Source organism: Lithobates pipiens, unplaced genomic scaffold, assembly GCF_037356315.1.
Source record: "Lithobates pipiens isolate NorthernLeopardFrog02 unplaced genomic scaffold, aLitPip1_a1.2 Scaffold_16, whole genome shotgun sequence".
In the NCBI taxonomy this organism is placed as follows: domain Eukaryota; kingdom Metazoa; phylum Chordata; class Amphibia; order Anura; family Ranidae; genus Lithobates; species Lithobates pipiens.
The window spans coordinates 40,105,649-40,118,356 of record NW_027507748.1 but is presented as its reverse complement, the minus strand read 5'-3'; the positions used below and the strand labels follow the sequence as shown (position 1 = coordinate 40,118,356).

Genomic DNA, 12,708 nt, shown 5'->3' with positions numbered 1-12,708 from the left:
ATCAACTTGCTAATCACAATCCAAGGTGTGGACAAGCCTAGCTTGGGGGAAGGGGGGTGGCTTGTGGAAAAAAGTTTCAGTTTCATGAAGGATGGGTGTTCAACATGGAAACATGGTGGGGGGTTGGGGCTGACTAGACATTGGTATGCAGGTTTTTCTATGTGAAAAAAAGACAATGCTATAGTTTGGCCAGACTAAGTGGAGTCACTGATTAGATTACAAATTGGATGAGGGTTTGGGGCAAAGAAGTGGAGGCATTCCTCATTGTCCAAGCTACTGGAAACACTAGAGATTTTATGGGATTGTATCACAAAGTAAATACACTCTATGAGTTATATAAAGTAATTACAACATTTTTTTTAAACTTTTTTTTATTGTTTTCTATGGTTTTCCATCATATTTCTGAGTTTTCAGGTCCAAAAAATTGGGTTCCTTTCAAAAACGCTTATAAACACAAACGCGGGTGCCGCGTTTAGCCGCGTTTTGCGTCTGAAACGTGGAAATTTTTGTGTCTGAACCCATTTTTTTGCTTTTGGAAAAACGAGGTTAAACGCACCTGCATAAAAACAGAAAAAAACTAGAGTGTGTACATGGACACATAGGATAACATTGAATAAGTTCAGAGGAAGTTGAGAAAAGTGTCCAACTGCCTCTGAACACGCGTTTAACAGCGTCTCGTGTGCATGAGGCCTAATTCATAAAAAATAGAGTGAATCAGAAAAATACAGCATTATGGCCACTAGATGGAGCTGGTGATCCTAGGAAATGAATAATTATTTACTATTGTCATCAGCTGCATCTGTTGAACAAAATGCAATATTTTCCCGAGTGCTCGAAGGAAGGAGTTCATTTTCTGGGAGTATTCGAATGGGTTGCTGTTTCAACAAGCTTCTTAGGATATAATCTGGAGCCTCCAGAAAACAATAAAAAAAAGTTTTAAAAAAATGTTGTAATTACTTTATATAATTCATAGAGTGTATTTACTTTGTGATACAATCCCATAAAATCTCTAGTGTTTCCAGTAGCTTGGACAATGAGGAATGCCTCCACTTCTTTGCCCCAAACCCTCATCCAATTTCTAATCTAATCAGTGACTCCACCTAGTCTGGCCAAACCATAGCATTGTCTTTTTTTCACATAGAAAAACCTGCATACCAATGTCTAGTCAGCCCCAACCCCCCACCATGTTTCCATGTTGAACACCCATCCTTCATGAAACTGAAACTTTTTTCCATATGTGCCTGTTATAGGTTACCCACTTCCTTGTACTCGCCCCCCCCCCCCCCCCTCAGGATCTGGGCCTCTTCCCTTTATATCACACAGGAGGGAGGCTGGACCCCAGAGGAAAACCAGCAAACACACAAGGAAAGCTGGCACGAGCATTAACCCCTTTCTCCCATTCCGGGCAGCTAGGTGGACAGACTAACCAAGAGTAGGCAATGTGCCTACATTACCATGGCATATGTGTGGGGTCATTATCCCCCCTTTCTCCCTGGTGCCTCATTCAGAAATGTGGGAGCCGGGTGCTAGTGAAGGGGTCAAGCTTAACACCCCTTCACCACCAGAGTAGCCAACACCCATACCAAGTCACCATTCCCCTGGCTGGTTGGCTGCCACAATAACATAGTTGTCCCTAGTTTCAGCAATACAGCCATAACTAGACAGCAGACCCATACTGGACTCTATGTGTAGTGTCTACTTTAACCTAAGTGCCCTTACTTACAAGTCCTGGTTCTCTGAATATGCCATGCAATACATCACTTAGGAGAAAGAGTTCAGACCAAGCAGTAACCAGAACTTTACTGAAGTAAGGCAGATATACAGGACCAGTTCTTGTAGGCAACTTCTTATGTATAATCCCATACAGAAGTGCTCTAATGCACATAGGGTAATCATAAATGCATAACAGCATAGTCCATTAGAAGCATAGTCCATAATCAGCAAATTATCCAAAAGAGGTAGCACAGAGTCCATGTTTGGCAAAGATCCTTACAAGGCTATCAGTCTATGATTTGTAGTTACATAGTTAGTAGGGTTGAATAAAGACACCGGTCCATCCAGTTCATCCATTTCACACTCACATCGGTCCCTACCCTGAAAGAGCCCACAATCCAAGGTCCCCATTCGTATACTAGGGTCAATTTACCTACCTGCATGTCTTCGGAGTGTGGGAAGAAACCGGAGGAAACCCACACAGGCACAGGGAGAACATACAAACTCCAGGCAGGTAGTGTTATGGTTGGGATTCAAACCAGCAACCCTTCTTACTGCTAGGCGAGAGTGCTAACCACTACACCACTGTGCCGCCCGGTTAAGAGTCCTCAGGCTCCCAGTCCCTCAGGGAGCCCCGACTGGCCCCTGCAGCTGGGAGAGCCATCTGGCACCATAACAGCCAACAACTTGTCAGTATTTACAGACACTCATGGACATCACTGGACAGAGAGGGACCATAGGATTATTTCCCTTAACTGAACGGCCTGAGGAAAGAGGATTGGCGTCATCCTGTGGCCAATCTGGGATCGTTTCCCCTGTCTACCATATGTGGCCTCTAGCCTGCATGACCTTCCATAATAGAGGGTCCAGGCTCTTTGGGAAGAGTCCATTTCTAATTGTGCTGGTGTATTCACCCAGTGGAGGGATTCTGATTTATCAAGAATACAAGATTTTTCACTTAATTTGACACATGTGGAATCCATGGTCTGTTTGAGAGACTACCGACACTTGGGCTTGTTTGTTTTACACAAGTTTTGTTTTTATTAGCGCAACGCATTTATTGCATAGTATTTCCAGCAGCTTTCTCCTAGGGCACTGAAGGGTCCCCTTTTATGTGGATCTTTGGAAAATTGATGGGAAAATCTAGCCAATCAGTCCATCAAATCCACCACACATTAACATTGTAACAGTTTCACAGGAAAGACAGCAGACTTGACACAGATAACCCCAGAACATGAGGGTCAGGACAGAAAAAACATTAACCCTTCTGTAGGCACCTGCCTGCAACAGTACCCTTCCATACCCCCGTCTTCAGGATGATGCACCCCGCTATAGGAGCAGCAAGAAGGCCAGAAGATGCATTGTTTGCACATGGAGATAAGAGAAGCATACCATGACAATGTCCCCAGGTATTCACTGTTAAAAATATACTACATTTTTAGCAAACTATTTAAAATACACTTCCTATGTACTTGCCTTCCTCAGAACTGAGCAAGGAGGTAACTTGAAAGAATGGGGAAACATTACAGAACGATTGCAGTTCAATGTGAAAAAAGGGCGAGGGGAGTTACAATAGAATAGCTTTTCATAATAAGTGTCCCTTTGTACTTATGGAAATAAGAGCAGACTCTGAAGGACATTTTCTCTTTGTTAAGGGCAGGGTACAGGGCCAATGTTATACATTTGCTACTATATGTGATCCCAATAATTGCACTGTTGCTTTTTTATCTAAAACCCTGGATGTTGCAGGTGAGTCATCTGTACACAACAATAGGGCAGAGCTGGACAGCATTAGTCCCAGCACTTCACACTGAGATGTAGGGACACAGCACAGGACTAAAACTTCAAGGGACAAGGGAATTTAAACTGAGAAAGTTGGCAAGTATGAGGCAGCTGCTTTGGGCCCCACAACAATGACAGGGCCCAGGGCAGCTGCCCCTTTTGCCCTGCCTTAAAGATGGCCCTGCACCTTGCTGGATCCTTTCCCTGTACGGCTGTCCTCCTATTGAACCCTCTGAGTCTGCCTTTTAACATTGCAACTACTTAAGGTGTCCTGGCCCCAACTCTCTTTCCCTTGCAAAATATAAAATGACGGTTAAAAGAAATAAAACCTATTTTGCATTCAAGAAGGGTCTGGCGCCCAATTACTTTTACCACCTTTGCACCCACTATGTCTCACAAAATAGGACAGAGTGATCCTGTGCTGAGCCCATAGAGACTATCTGCTGTGAGATACTGTGTTGAGAGAGCTGCTGGGAACTGGGTACAATTCCACCAGAGGGCCATGTATATATATATATATATCTGTCTTGTATATATATTTGGTTGATAAGCTTGAGATTGTGAGACGAATTTCCTTAATTAGTTCTGAGTCAGCGTACATCAAAATGTGTGTTTTATGTTTTATTGTACACACTAAAGTAGAAAATAATACTTACAAAAATAGTACAATGATAAAATTCTAGTATAGTTCATTCGTTTTAAAATATAGAAGAATTCTTAGCATTAAAACATGTATTCTATTGTTCTAAAATGGCAGAATAACCCTTTGTATGCTGAAGAATAGCTGAAAGTCTGTGTGCTGAGATGTATGATGTATTCAGAGCCAAGAGACCGTCCTTCCAACCAGCTTTTGCTTATATAAACCAAAGCTTCTAAATTTGCGCCAAAAGAATAAACCCTCCTTCACAAGGGTGTGGGCTAAAGAGTGGTTACCATAGCTATTTACCATCTGGTATCAATCATACATAGCTGACCATTCTATTGACAGGAAGTGGGGGGGAAGGGAATAACTTAAGACTCTAAACAAAATATCAGTTACATACAGGAATATGTCTTTAAAAGCATATATAAGATTTACAATATTCATCAAAATCCTGACAAGTTTTAAATGTTTACTTTTTCAATTTCAGCATGTCACCATCTGGAGATATTAATCCAAAGCTATCATACACACAATTATTGAGAATTCATATTCTAAATAAAGTATAATAAAGCAAATTAAAATTTAAATATTAAGAATATAACATTCCCCTCTGAAATATGAATACTATCATATTTTTCAGATATAAATCCATTCAAAACATTCATGTCTCATTCAAGCAGACTTTGATTCAATAACTCTAAATGTTCTGTCATGTGTAACTGAATCTGTAACTCCAAAACCCATTCTCCTTTTAATCCTTTCATCTCCTTTCTTAATTTCACTTCTAATTTGATAATATCATTTTTTCATTCTAAACATCAAACATAACTGGAATATAAGAAATAACATAATAATAATAAAAATAATTACAATAGGATGTGATTAAATATTTCCTGCTGTTGAAGTTATTGACGTTTTTCCCCAAATTGATACACTATTACTAAATTTTTTCCACCAATTACTTCCTGAAAATTCTGACCATTGATGTGATATTTCTTGCAAATTACCTTGTTCATGTTTAAACAATACTTCTGCATTTTGCAATTCCTTAGCCAAAGCTATTAATAAACCTTGATCCTTTTGAATTATATTTGCCCATTTTTCCCATGGAAATTCATTTATTTGGGAAATATTATACTGTGTAGGAAGAGCGCTAATATTTTTCATAAACATATTTGTTAAATTTGTTCTCAACTCATTAATACTTATTGCAACAATGTCTCTTTCTATACAATACAAACCTTGATTTAGGTTTTCTGTATTTGTACAAGAAGAGAAAATGTTTTAACCCTTTCTGTATCTGACATAATCTGAAAACAAACCTTCTTTTTATCTACACGAGTAATTAATTCAGAAATTGTTTAAACTTTTTCTATTCTTGCTGAACATAATGTGTGATTATGATAACAAGAATGAAATATACTTTTATCTTGATAAGGTAAAATGATAACTTTAGACTGGAATTGTAAACATGATGACAGATCTAATTGTTCTAATTCAGAATTTTCATTGTTAAATACAAAATCTATATACTGTAATTTATTTTATAATAATTGTGTATTGCTGACAGGTAATCCCAAAACAGTGATTGGAACCAAAATTTGTTCTTTTCCAGCTATTGGAATCATAGAAGAACTATAACATATGTCCTGTTTGCATCCTATCCATTTATTTACCCATAAATCTGTATGATTTATAGCATATAAATATTCTATGGGAACTACTGTAAAATGCCAAGAGGAGTTATTCCACTCTGAAATGCTTGCGCAATTATTAAAAAATTAGTGGAATATTCATTTTGGACCTCTAAGCATGCTCTGGCTATATGAGAATGTTGTTCACTTATCATCAAATCAAGAGTAATATTTTGAAGATGTAAAATAGATGGACCCATTATATTAGCAGTTTTAATTACCATATTTTCTAAAATCTGATTTAAATGTCTTTGTATTTTAATGCCATTAATTCCCACTAAACCAGCGATTTCTAGATCAGACTTTAAAGTATTAGTATTAATATCAATACTATTTGTTATACTCCCGATTGTGCCAATCCCTCCTAAAATACCTTCAACAATACCACGCTTATTTCTGTTATAATTTCTATTACTAATTCCAAACCATCTCTCAATACCCAATTCCATATTAACCAAATGTCCTTGACATTGTGGAAACCTTGTAGAAATTTTCCATTCTGAAACATTAAAATTCCACAAAATAATGACAAACTTTCCCTCTCTCAAAAGAGTTCTGGATTGGAAATGGTTAATCTGAAAAGGACTTGCAGAGAAACTTTTCTTATTAACACATGGAGTTTTCCTTCGAGACATAATAATAACACTTGCCTTAGCACATTTCACCGGATAATTTCCTATTGATATGCAACATTCATATATAACAGTATCATTCAAAGATGTATGAATTAGTAAAAATGCGGCGCTACCAAAACATTGCTAAATAAAATCCATGTGTAATAATCTCAAAATAAATGTGAAAATATTATCCACTAAATATAAATGCAATAGGTAATGGATTAAATTCAAAATTCAACAAATATACGTGAATGCAATAAATGTGCAAAGATAGTGAATAGAAATCCGTAAAAAAATATTCAGACACCTAAATAATCCACATAGACAATCCAGATGAAAACAAACATAATAGAATATCCATATGAAAATATAAAAAACAATAGTGAGATAAACGTGCAAAATTAATAAATAATTAGTCCATGATTAAAGTGCATTAGTGACTGATGCCATTGCAAAATAAATGGATAAAGTTCATGCAAAAAGATGTGATCAGATGATTCCCACAAGTGACAAATCACTGCAAACTTCAGTGCTTAATGGGTGCACCAACTATTTCCCCCAGCCTCTCACCTCCAATATCTGGTATACAGGCACTGTATAAAAGGGTAACTGCTGGCTTCTATTTCGTTCACACTGCTTCACCGCTGATTAAGTTTTCACTGTGAGGCTATATATTACTTGCCCTCCCAATAGCTCCAGGGTATCCAGACCATAAAGGGTAAAAGAACACAGAGGGCTCTCATGTGCAGTAACTTCGCTATTTTATTGAGAACAACAGTAAAATCCACACTTACATTTAAGATAACAGCAGAGTGTGCAGCAGACGCGGACTTCCGGTTTCGGCCGAAAACCGGAAGTGATGGGTCCGACACCAAATTCCTTCCCTGACGCGTTGCGTTACAGAACGTAACTTTTTCAAAGGGTGATAGGAAGTAGGTGTCATGGGTATTTATATGCGACGAGCGCCGTCGCCATATTAACTCAGGGCGGCAGCGCTATTTTCAACCAGTAATACAGTGGCCATAGCATCCACAATCCATATATTCCACTGATATTACTGGTAAAATGTTAAAACATAAACTAAATTAGTGGATCACTAATTAGAAAGAATTTAATAGTTAAAATGAATTAAATTTAAAATGACATAATAATATATACGGATTCGAATAGAAAGAGCGGCATCTAGTGGTCAAGTATAAAATTGCTCTTTAAATTACTAAGCTTGAATATATAACACCATAATAATTATACAGATACAATAGGAAGAGCGACATCTAATGGTCAAATATAAAATTGCTCTTTAAATTAATATGCTTGAATCCAAAAAAGATTATTAAAAGGAAAAAACTAATGATATAAACAGAGAGAGAGGTTATACTAATATTATCATTCAGCATGATAAATGATCCTCTCTATTAGGGCTAACTATATGAGATAGAATATCTCAATATCATATCTATATCCCCAAAAAATAAATAAATAAATATATACATAAAAATCACTGTAAATATCATAAAAATAGAAAAATCACCATAATTTGTCATAAATAATCATAAATACATACAGTACCAGTGGATATGAACGCTAATATATATATAAAAAATATAAAACCAAATAAAATATCGATTTTTTTCTAGAAAGTATATAAAATTCTCTTATTAAAATACTAAAAAAAAGTTTAAAAATTAGAAATAAAACAATTGAGATCAAATTCAACATTGTGTCCTAGTGGTGTAAGAGTACGAAGTTCATGTATCCATCTTGACTCAGCTTGGCTGATTTTAATCACCTTATTATCCCCTCTCCAATGAGGTACAAATTTTTGGATACCGCAGATTTTGAGTGACGTGGGGTCTTTATTATGGAACTTAGTATAATGTTTGGATAGGCTATGTTTATCAAAACCTTTCTTTATGTTTTGAATGTGTTCCCTCAATCTTTTCCATAATTTTCTTTTTGTTCTACCTACATACTGGATCTTACAAGGACATTCTAATAAATAAACCACCCCTTCCGTATAGCAGGTAATACAATCTTCAATTATGTATTCTTTTTCTGTCACTGAAGATCTAAATGACTTCTTTTTAATTTTCTCACCAACATGTCTGCAGGCGTAACATCTCTTGCAAGGATAAAAACCCTTTCCCTCAAAAAAGGAAAAAGGTTTCTTCGGAGGGTCAGGGACATTTTTTGCCAGACTATCTCTTAACGTTGGTGATTTTCTATAAACAAATTTTGGGACTTCAGGTAAAATATTGGCAAGATGACGGTCAGTTTTAATAATCTCCCAATATTTCTTTATTATTTTTTCAATTTGTTTATGTTGGATACTGAAATCCATAATAATGGGTACCAAATCTTGTTTCTCAGAGTTTGTTGTACTATCCTGTATAAGTACCTCTCTATCCAGTGATGCTACGCTTTCTATTTGATCCTTAATATAATCTCTATGGTAACCCTTTTGTATGAATCTCTCACCAATTAAATTAGCTTGCTCCAAAAAGATTGATTTATTGGAGCAATTACGTTTCAATCTGATTAGCTGTCCCTTGGGAATATTATCCAGCCATCTTCGGTGATGACAGCTATCTATGGGGAGATAGCTATTTCTATCCACTGTTTTGAAATAGGTGTGGGTACTCAGTGAGTTTCCATTTTTTTCAATCACTAGATCCAAGTAGGTTGCTTTTTCCTCGTTAATACTCCATACCAGTTTAATATTTTTTTGATTCATATTCAGATTGGAACAAAAATCATTTAGACTTTCTCTATTCCCTGACCAAATCATTCAAAGATGCTCTCATTTGTTGATAAACAAATGTATCATTGATCCAATTCGCACAACCAAAAATTCCTTTATGAATTATGATAGTAGAACTATAAAGAAAACTACCCAAAAACTCATCATTCCTTTTCCAAGTTAACAATGAATTTTGAGGTAAAGATATTTTTGTATTACATATCAAATGCAAATTATCTTTATCTTTCATAATTTTCAAAGATTGTGGGAAAATATTAATTTCTGGAACAATCCTATCAACTATAAAAATATCAATTTTGACCCTTATTTGAGTAAAATTTCTTGTTACTTTAAAATCCCATGTTCTTACAACGTCTCCTTTTTCATCTCCAATGATGTTTAAATGTTTTGGATTTAATATCTTTACGAAACTTTGAAAAAGGTAATAAAATTGATCAAAGGGATAAAGTATTTTCCCAGATCTTGACATAGTATTAGTAACATCTCCAGACCACATTGTTGAATCATTACCTTTTAAATATATAGACCAGAAACTCCTCAACAATATGTTACATTCAAAAGTTCCGGTTTTGTTATTTAGTCTATAAGATCCCTGCATTTTAACAAAATTTGTTTTGGATTCTATTTTAACTTTGATTTCAATATTATTGCTGTGAATGAAATACAATTGCAAACAGAAATCATATCCCTGGCCTACACATACAAATCTTCTACTGTATTAATATCAACAGCTCTAAAATTATGATTTTTGTCATATGCATTAATATCAATAACTCTATCATTTTTGTCCTTTGTAATGATATCAATGTTCTTATTTTTTTGTAGTTCATCTGCATTGATATCAATGTCTACATCTCTCTTATTTCTGAATAATACATTATCTTTGTTGTGTAATTCTTCAGTCCTGTTAACCTCTGCATAACTGGAACAGTTCGTGATATATTTTACCACAGATAAAATTGTCACTAGGGAAAAGATGCATCCTGTGATGATGATACATTTTCTCTCTTTAAAACTTTTCTTTTGCTGACATCTTTTCATCTTTTTGGGATCCATGATTCCTCCAGATTAGATTTTTATAATTCATTCCTGAAAAAGGAATGCAGCATCATTATCTCGGCATATACAACATGTTATACCCACATTTTTATTTGTACATACATTTTTCACTGAACTGAGAAGGTATTTGTACCCCTTGAACATCCAAAATGTCAATGGACCTTCCCAATTATTTTTTCATGTTCCAACTCCTGAAACTTTAGCTCCGCCTGTGACGTGCATCTCACCATCTCTGGATGTGACCTTACATGTGACAATTCTTTAATCACCATTTCCTTCTGTCTTAGACTTGTGCTAACAACATCTAATTTTGTTTTAAATAAACCTTTCCGTTCTTGGTCAACTTGATAGACCGCTTATCTTGTACAAAAGATAATTTTGGTTTAATAACAAAATAACAAAATGTTACAAAAACAATATCAATTGTAGAATATCAAAAATAGATTATTCTTACAATGAAGATTAAATACGATATGTGTGTGCATGTAATAACAACTCATGTTGTAAATGTGCCTTGTGTGTACTGGAGTGAAAATCTCTCTGGAATGTGTGCCCTCCATTAATTGACTGTGTCCTCATGTTACAAGATCTACTCCTAAAACACCAACCCCCCAACTTTTTCGATAAAAGTTTATCTGGGCTATAGAGTGCCACAGAATGAGCAATTTCCCCCCCACCTTTCTAAAACAATGGGCTCATTCTCATTCTAAATTCCTAAGGGTAGGCCTATGAATACTATGTATAAGAACATTTTAAACATATACAATCCTTTTTACCTTAAAAACAAATACTATATATCAGTATATATACAAATTATTTCTTAATAATCTCCTAATCAAGAAATATTGTAATATAAAATAATTATATTTTTAGCTAACATATCATGAATTAACTTCCTTTCTCAACTGGAAATGTGTAGAGGGACCATTTTTTTCACATCTGCAACCAATTTGACTTCTCTATAGTCTCTCTTTGAGGTGACAACAAAAAAATTCACGAGGTAACACAAACGCCATTTTTCTTTCTGTCATTAATTCAAACGGAGAATACTTTGTAGCAGCAGAAATTGTGCTTCTTACACCCATTAAAATAAATGGAACAACATCAACCCAAATATTTCCTCTGTCCAACAACATTTTTGCAATCCTGGATTTAATTATCCGATTCATCCTCTCGACAATACCTGCAGACTGTGGATGATATGCTACATGAAATCTCTGTTCTATTCCCAAGAATTTACACATTGCCTGCATGATTTTACCTGTAAAATGGGATCCTCTGTCACAACTGAGGTTTGCTGGTATACCCCAAACTGGAAAAACATGATTAATCAACATCCCAACAATAGTTAAAGCATCATCATTAGTGAATCCCACCTGTAGGTGTTGTGGTATATGAAACACAAAAACCCTTTTAGTCATGACACAAACTTATGGTCTACTGACCCAAAATAATAATTTTGTGACACCCGAAGAAAAACGCAAAGAAATCACCCCTTCACGTTTCTCTACAAATTAAGAATTCTGTTTGTCTACTTTCTTCACAACATGAATTGAGACCATTTCAGGTTGAACTACTAATTCTACATACAAATCTGTTTTCTTAGCTAATTGACTGTTTCTGTAGTTCTACTGCCTACAGCTAACTCTCTGTTGTCTTAAACATAAGGTATTCAGTTGCTAATTGATTACCAAGCTGAAAATGTATTCAGTTACTAACTGAGTACAAAGCTGTTCTTTACCCTTTTTTTTTCAGGTGAACTAAACCTTTTAATGTTCAGCCTGAACAAAACAAAAAATAAAAAACATAATAATCATAACAAGGAAAAATTAATAAAAAACAATACTCCAGGGGATTATCCTTGAAAGTATTAAAAATATATCAAAGTCCTCTATAATATTCCAAACGTCAAAACCAAATCTCTGAAGCTCAAATCATAACCTTATTCATAGCAAGTAAACATCAACCAGAAAATTCTTACCATCCATGCAGTTCATTTAAGGACTACTAACATTGTTTTTCACAGTGTTATATGCTACATAATGATACCTTTCCTGTCTTAATGGACTATTTTCAGTTTGCAATCTTTGCATTTGGGTCATAGAAGGGAAATAAGTTTGATTATTATGACCTCTATACTTCAAATTACTACACCAGCGTATAGAATATACCTCATGATGCCTTGGCATGGTTTTCGGATAATACAACCTCTTTTGTATATCATTATTATTATTATTAGCCAACAAACAAAACCTGGATATGTGACCCTCTCGTTTGCAAACAAAACATTAAGAGCCGGTTCACACTGGGGGCGATGCGAGGCGACACGACTTGCCTCGCCGCGATCTGACAAGTCGCCCCCGTTCTGTACAATGTAACTGTTCTGAGAGGAGCGACTCGAGTCGCTCCGACTCAGAAAAAAGGTTCCTGTACTACTTT

At 35.5% G+C, this 12,708-nt stretch overlaps 1 protein-coding gene across 1 annotated transcript in view; it reads right to left on the bottom strand.

Annotated features, from left to right (window-relative positions):
* LOC143984094 (cell surface glycoprotein CD200 receptor 1-B-like) overlaps nt 1–12,708 on the bottom strand; it is a 45,828-nt gene that overhangs the window by 32,773 nt on the left and 347 nt on the right. The gene's annotated exons all lie outside the window — the stretch shown is intronic.